We start from the raw sequence: 8,305 nt of genomic DNA, 5'->3' as shown, positions 1-8,305 counted from the left end.
TTAGAAACTCTATTTTTTCAGAATTAAGTTAAAGGAAATTACTAGTCATCCAAATTTTTTATCAGCTATGCATTCCGTTAATTTTGTAAATTGGCAAGTTTCGTAGGGGTGCGAAGAGATATAGAGCTGAGTATCATCAGCATAACAGTGAAACCTAATCCCATGCTTCCTAATGATCGGTCCTAGTACTGAGCCTTGTGGTACGCTATACTGAACTTTTGATCGATAAGACATTTCTTCATTTACTGCTACAAACTGATAACAGTCAGATAAGTATGATTTAAACCATGCTAATGCAATTTCACCAATGCAAACATAACTTTTGAGTCTATTTAAAATAATGTTGTGGTCAATGGTATGAAATGCAGAACTAAGATCAACTAACACTAATAGAGAGATAAAACCACCATCGGATGATAAGAGCAAATCATTTGTAACTCTAATGAGAGCAATCTTAGTACTATGGTACGGTGCCACGGTTCTGTTTCTGCTGTTTTGTGTGAGTGTATGCGTTTCTGTGTGGGCGTGGTTTTCCAATCCCATTGATTGTCCGTGCCAGCTGCTGTTCATCACCGTTCCCTTTATATGTCAGTAAGATCCTTCTCATGTTGTCAGATCGTTGTGGCTTCCCCGGTGTCGTGTCCTGTTCCTGTGTGGCTCTCTTCGTCTCCTCGTGTGGATCTTCTTCGTTGTCTTCGCCTGTTGGATTGTTTATTGTTCCTGGTTCCTGAGCACGCTGATCATCACCACCACTCACCGGATTGCCCATCAACGTCCCTGTGTCACTTCTCCACCTGAGTGTTTGTTTCCGGATCTGTGTTCAGTGTTTGACCTGACCATCTTCAATAAACGCCTTTTACTTGCATTTGTATCCGAACTGTTTCATCACAGAACGATCTGACCAGCCATGGATGCAGCAAGTTCGGCCAGTCTGAGTGATTTCCTCGCGCACAGCACCACAAGGATGGATCAACAAGGAGAGGAGATCGCGAACACAGGTCGCGCGGTTCAAGCACTCGTGACACAGGTGTCCGAGCTCACCCAACGTCTACAACATCTACATGTTTCCGCTGCGCCGCCCACACCGCCGATTCAGCCCCCCCCCGCCGCCACAAGAGAATCTGCCTGAGCCTCGTCTGCCCACGCCTGAGAGCTATTCAGGTGAGCCTGAGTACTGCCGTGCTTTTCTCACAAGATGTTCTATGCACTTTGCATTGCAGCCACGGACCTTTGCCAACGAACAGTCCAAGGTGGCGTTCGTTTTAACTCTGCTATCGGGGAAGGCGGCTCTCTGGGGAACGGCGGTGTGGGAGAACCAGGACATCTGCTGCGCCTCGTTCCAGGCACTCTCCGAGGAGATAAGAAGAGTGTTCGATCGGGCGGTGGCGGGTAAGGAGGCAGCCAGATTACTCGCCGATCTACGCCAAGGTGATGGCTCGGTGTCGGATTACTCCATTCAATTCCGCACCCTGGCTGCACAGTGCCATTGGAACGAGGAGGCGCAGTGGGACATGTTCCTGCATGGGCTGGCTGACCGCATCCAGAAAGAGATTTATATCCTGGACCTGCCTAGATGTCTTAATGGTCTGGTGGAGCTGGTGCTGAGGGTCGATTCACGTTTGAATCGCACGGCGAATCGGGTGCGTTCGAGTCCAACTATGGAGGTTCCACGAACCAGCGAGCGGGGCGCGGTCAGCCCAGTTTTCGACCATGAGCCCATGCAGGTAGGGAGAGCTCGGCTTTCCCGGGAGGAGAGGGAAAGGCGGAGGTCCCAAGGACTCTGCCTGTACTGTGGCAAGGCTGGCCATTTCCTCTACTCGTGTCCAGTAAAAGAGCAAGCCCGGTAGTAAGTATGAGGCTACTATCGGGTGGGATCTCCGCCGAGAAGTCCTCATCACCATCATCGACCCTCCTCCCGGTAAGACTGAGATGGGCAACCTCAACGCACGCCACTCAAGCACTATTGGATTCGGGAGCAGAGGGTAATTTTATGGATTTCAGTTTTGCATCTAAGCTCCAGATTCCCATCACTTCTCTCACGCACCGCATATCTGTCAACGCACTTAACGGACAAGAACTTCCCAGGATCTCTCACTCTACTGAGACCATCACACTCATCACGTCGGGCAATCACACGGAAAATATCTCATTTCTTCTCATGGACTCACCGTTAGCACCAGTAGTTTTGGGACATCCTTGGCTCACCAAACATAACCCACGTATCGACTGGCACAACAATTCCATTACCTCCTGGAGTAACCACTGTCATGAGTCATGTCTCTTGTCTGCCTGTTCATCTGTGTCTGGTTCTGTGTTTCAGAAGGAGGCAGTGGATTTGTCTAACGTGCCCAAAGAGTACCTCGACCTGAAGGAAGTGTTCAGTAAGTCTCGTGCTGCTTCTCTTCCTCCGCATCGTCCCTATGACTGTGCTATATATTTATTACCAGGTAAGTCTCCGTCTAAGGGCAAACTTTACTCTCTTTCTGTTCCTGAGAGGGAGGCCATGGAGAAATATATTTCTGATTCTCTAGCCTCTGGGTTCATCCAACCTTCCTCTTCTACTGCGGGGGCGGGGTTCTTTTTTGTTGGAAAGAAGGATGGCTCTCTGCGACCTTGCATTGATTACCGAGAGCTGAACAACATCACGGTAAAGAATACTTATCCTTTGCCGTTGATGTCTTCAGCTTTCGAGAGGTTGCAGGGAGCGTCCATTTTCACAAAATTGGACTTACGGAACGCTTATCATTTGGTTTGCATCAGGAAGGGGGATGAATGGAAAACCACATTTAATACCCCTAGGGGGCATTTTCAATATTTGGTCATGCCTTTCGGTCTGTCCAACTCCCCAGCGGTTTTCCAAGCACTCGTTAATGACGTGTTGAGAGACATGGTCGATCAGTTCATATATGTTTACCTGGATGACATATTGATTTTTTCTTCGTCTCTCCAGGAACACGTTCAACATGTCAGACGAGTGCTCCAGAGATTGTTAGAGAATGGGCTTTTTGTCAAAGCGGAGAAATTCGACTTTCATGCACAGTCTGTTTCTTTCCTAGGGTACATCGTCTCCTCTGAGGGAATGCGCATGGATCCTGACAAGGTTAAGGCTGTGATGGATTGGCCAAGTCCAGATTCCCGTAAGGCCCTACAGCGGTTTCTGGGGTTCGCCAATTTCTATCGGCGGTTCATTCGCAATTTCAGCCAACTAGCCGCACCTCTGACCGCCTTGACCTCCCCCAGAACTGCGTTCAGGTGGTCCGATACTGCGGAAGCAGTATTCACCAAACTCAAGAGTCGTTTTATTTCGGCTCCCATTCTTGTCACCCCTGATCCCACACGTCAGTTCGTGGTGGAGGTCGACGCGTCAGAGGTGGGGGTAGGCGCAGTTCTTTCCCAACGCTTTTCCTCAGACGACAAGATGCATCCCTGCGCGTTTTTTTCCCATCGCTTGTCACCTGCCGAACGTAATTATGACATTGGTAACAGAGAGTTGTTGGCGGTCAAATTAGCGTTGGAGGAATGGCGACATTGGTTAGAGGGGTCAGGGGTACCTTTTATCGTTTGGACCGACCATAAGAACCTTGAATATATTAGATCTGCTAAAAGACTCAACTCCAGGCAGGCTCGGTGGGCACTTTTTTTCGGACGTTTCGATTTTGTTCTCTCGTACCGCCCGGGTTCCAAGAACATCAAACCCGATGCCTTATCTCGTATTTTTGATCCATCCGAACGCCCGGTTACTCCCGAGTGTTTTACCTGAGAAAGTAGTTATCTCCGCACTCACATGGGAGGTCGAGTCGAAGGTCAAGACAGCCTTAGAAGGGGTAACGCCTCCGCCCGGTTGCCCACCGAGTCGTTTGTTTGTTCCGGAGGGGTTACGGTCCGACGTTATTCGGTGGGGTCATTGTTCCAACGTGGCTTGTCATCCAGGAGTAAGTCGTACCAGCGGTTTGGTCAAGCAACGATTCTGGTGGCCGTTAATGACCCGTGATATTCGCGATTTTGTTTTGGCTTGCTCGGTCTGTGCCACTTGCAAGACGTCTAACCGACCTCCTGATGGGTTACTCCGACCGCTGCCTGTCCCTTCGAGACCCTGGTCCCACATCGCGCTAGATTTTGTCACCGCCCTCCCGCCCTCTAATGGCATGACGGTTGTTTTGACCGTAGTGGACCGTTTCTCGAAGGCGGCACATTTCATTCCCTTGCTCAAATTACCTTCAGCCAAGGAGACAGCGGTCACAGTCGTTGATCACGTCTTTCGGTTACATGGCCTCCCGAAAGACGTGGTCTCTGACAGGGGTTCCCAATTTGTGTCCAAATTTTGGCGGTAGTTTTGTAAGTTATTGGGGGCCACGGTCAGTCTGTCTTCGGGCTATCATCCCCAGAGCAATGGTCAATCCGAGCGAGCTAACCAGGATTTGGAGAGAATGTTACGGTGTTTGGTAGCCAAGAATCCTTCGTCCTGGAGCCAGCAACTTTCTATGGTTGAGTACGCACATAACTCGTTACCAGTGTCATCAACGGGCCTCTCTCCGTTTAAGTGTAGTTTAGGTTACCAGCCACCAATATTTCCGAGTCTGGAATCCGAAGTCGCGGTTCCCTCCGCCCACGCATTCGTCCAGAGGTGCCGCCACACTTGGAGAATTTGTCCCGCCTTTCATGTCTCTAAAATCAAGCCCTTGTTTTATTCTCCTATTAACCCGCCAGTCCCAGTTCCCCCCCCGCCGCGACTCGTAGATGGAGAACCTACATATTCGGTACATCGTATTCTGGACTCGAGGCGAAGGGGACGCGGATTTCAGTACTTGGTGGACCGGGAAGGTTACGGTCCGGAGGAGAGAAGTTGGGTGCCTGCTAGAGACATTTTGGATCACTCCCTTATCGATGATTACAATCGACAGGTAAGTGTGGCTGGGAACGTCAGGAGGCGTTCCTAGGGGAGGGGGTACTGTCACGGTTCATGGATCCACTGTCTCTTTCTGCTGTTTTGTGTGTGTGTATGCGTGTCTGTGTGGGCGTGGTTTTCCAATCACATTGATTGTCCGTGCCAGCTGCTGTTCATCACCGTTCCCTTTATATGTCAGTAAGATCCTTCTCATGTTGTCAGATCGTTGTGGCTTCCCCGGTGCCGTGTCCTGTTCCTGTGTGGCTCTCTTCGTCTCCTCGTGTGGATCTTCTTCGTTGTCTTCGCCTGTTGGATTTTTTATTGTTCCTGGTTCCTGAGCACGCTGATCATCACCACCACTCACCGGATTGCCCATCAACGTCCCTGTGTCACTTCTCCACCTGAGTGTTTGTTCCCGGATCTGTGTTCAGTGTTTGACCTGACCATCTTCAATAAACGCCTTTTACTTGCATTTGTATCCGAACTGTTTCATCACATACGGTCTAAATCCTGACTGGAAATCCTCACAAATATCATTTATTTCTTAAAAGGAACAGTGCTCTTCATATTTCGACACATTTCAACACACAAACACTGTTCATTTAATTATTTGACTAAGCCATAAGGAAGCAGTATCTTGGGTTCCAATTCCATGTTTTATGGGGTCTTTCCATAGACATGCATTCCATTGAAGCAGACAAACTGGCTAAACCGACCGTCTGCTAGCGGCCTCGCGTCACCATGGTCAGATAAATCACATCACATAGAGGCTCTTTCACCTGGATATCATCATATAGAGACTGTGTCTGTTCCCCGAATTTGGAAATCCAAAAAACGTCCAAACCGATCTAAGGTTAAAAATGTAATTGATATTCAACAAATAAAAAATAGATATAATACAGATGAGCAAACGATAAAGCTTGGGTTGCTGAATATTCGATCCCTTACTTCAAAAGCACTCATAGTTAATGATATGATTTCAGATTATAACCTAGATGTGCTGTGTATGACAGAAACCTGGCTAAAACCAGACGATTACATTACTTTAAATGAGTCCACCCCTCATGATTACTGTTATAAACATGAACCTCGCCTGAAAGGCAAAGGGGGAGGTGTTGCTGTAATTTATAGTAATATTTTCAAAACCACTAAAAAATCTAGTTTAAAATATATTTCTTTTGAAGTGTTGGTGCTTAATATAAAAATATATAATGTAAACGATAAATCAAGTTTGAGAATTCTGCTGGCAACTGTCTACAGGCCACCAGGGCACCATAAAGATTTTATCAAAGAATTTGCTGACTTTCTATCAGAATTAGTATTGACTGCAGATAAAGTCCTAATTGTTGGTGATTTTAATATACATGTAGATAATGGAAAAGATGCAATGGGATTGTCATTTAAAGACATTCTTAACTCTATTGGAGTTAGACAACATGTGTCAGGACCTACTCATTGTCGTAATCATACTCTAGATCTAATATTATCACATGGAATCAATGTTGATGCTGTTGAAATTCTGCAGCAGAGCGACGACATCTCAGATCATTATCTAGTCTCATGTAAATTACGTTTAGCCAAGGCTGCAAAGCCAACTCCGTGTTACAAGTATGTTAGACCTATCACTTCTGCCACTAAAGATTGCTTTATCAATAATGTTCCTAATCAGTTTCATCGTCTCAGCATCCCAGATAGCTTAGAAGAATTGATATTGCAACAGAAACTTTTAACTCTCTCCTTTCTAGCACTTTAGATACAGTTGCTCCGTTGCGGTTAAAGAAGATTAAAGAAAATAGTCCAACACCGTGGTACAACGAGCACATCCGGGCCCTTAAGAGAGCAGCCAGAAAAATGGAGCGCAACTGGAAGAAAACAAAACTAGAGGTATTTCGGATTTCATGGAAGGAGAGCTCGATTGCTTACAGAGAGGCATTAAAAGCTGCTAGATCTGCTTATTTTTCAACCCTATTAAAAGAAAATAAACATAATCCAAGGTATTTATTTGAAAAAGTGGCTACACTAACGAAAAAGAAAGCTTCAAGCCCAGAAGTTTCCAGGAAACACAGCAGTAATGACTTTATGAACTTTTTCACTTATAAGATTGATAATATTAGGGACAAAATATTAAATATGCAACCGTCTACTACAGCATCACATCAGGGAGTGCATTATAGTCTCCCCGAGGTAAAATTTGATTCATTTGTTACCATAGGAGAGGAAGAATTTTGCAAACTCGTTAATTCATCTAAATTGACAACATGTATGTTAGACCATATACCGACTAAACTACTGAAAGAGATGCTTCCAGAAGTCATAGATCGTCTTCTTAACATCATTAATTCATCTTTGTCTCTAGGATACGTACCAAAAACCTTTAAGCTGGCTATGATTAAACCGCTTGTTAAAAAAACGCAACTTGATCCTACAGAATTTGTCAATTACAGGTCGATCTCAAATCTACCTTTTCTGTCAAAGATACTAGAAAAGGCAGTATCCTCACAACTGTGTTCCTTTCTTAAAAGAAATGGTATCTGCGAGGATTTCCAGTCAGGATTTAGACCGCACCATAGCACTGAGACAGCTCTCATTAGAGTCACAAATGATTTGCTCTTATGATCCGATCGTGGTTGTATCTCTCTATTAGTGTTACTTGATCTTAGTGCTGCATTTGACACCATTGACCACAACATTCTCTTAAATAGACTAGAAAACTATGTTGGCATTAGTGGAATTGCATAAGCATGGTTTAAATCATATTTATCTGACCGCTATCAGTTTGTAGCAGTAAATGTAGAGATGTCTTATCGATCACAAGTTCAGTATGGCGTACCACAAGGCTCAGTACTAGGACCGCTGCTGTTCACTCTGTACATGCTACCTTTAGGAGATATCATAAGGAAACATGGAATTAGATTTCACTGTCATGCTGATGATACTCAGCTCTATATTTCTTCCAAACCTAACGAAACTCACCAATTCACAAAATTATCGGAATGCATAGTTGATATCAAAATTTGGATGACTAGTAATTTCCTACTACTAAATTCTGAAAAAAACAGAGATTCTAATTATTGGACAAAAAACTTCCACACGTAATAACCTAGAATACCGTCTAACACTTGATGGCTGCTCTGTTAAGTCTTCGTCGTCAGTTAGGAACCTGGGTGTGCTCTTTGATACCAATCTTTCATTTGAAAGTCACGTGTCTAGTGTTTGTAAAACCGCATTTTTCCATCTTAAAAATATATCTAAATTACGTCATATGCTCTCATTGACAAATGCGGAACAACTAGTTCATGCGTTCATGACATCAAGGCTAGATTATTGTAATGCTCTACTGGGTGGTTGCCCTGCACGCTTAATAAACAAACTACAGCTAGTCCAAAACGCAGCCGCTAGAGTTCTTACCAGAACCAGGAA

The sequence above is a fragment of the Siphateles boraxobius genome, unplaced genomic scaffold (genome assembly GCF_051911475.1).
Source record: "Siphateles boraxobius isolate OS27281-9 unplaced genomic scaffold, OSU_SipBor_1 11, whole genome shotgun sequence".
In the NCBI taxonomy this organism is placed as follows: Eukaryota; Metazoa; Chordata; class Actinopteri; order Cypriniformes; family Leuciscidae; genus Siphateles; species Siphateles boraxobius.
Note: the sequence above shows the minus strand (reverse complement) of the source record.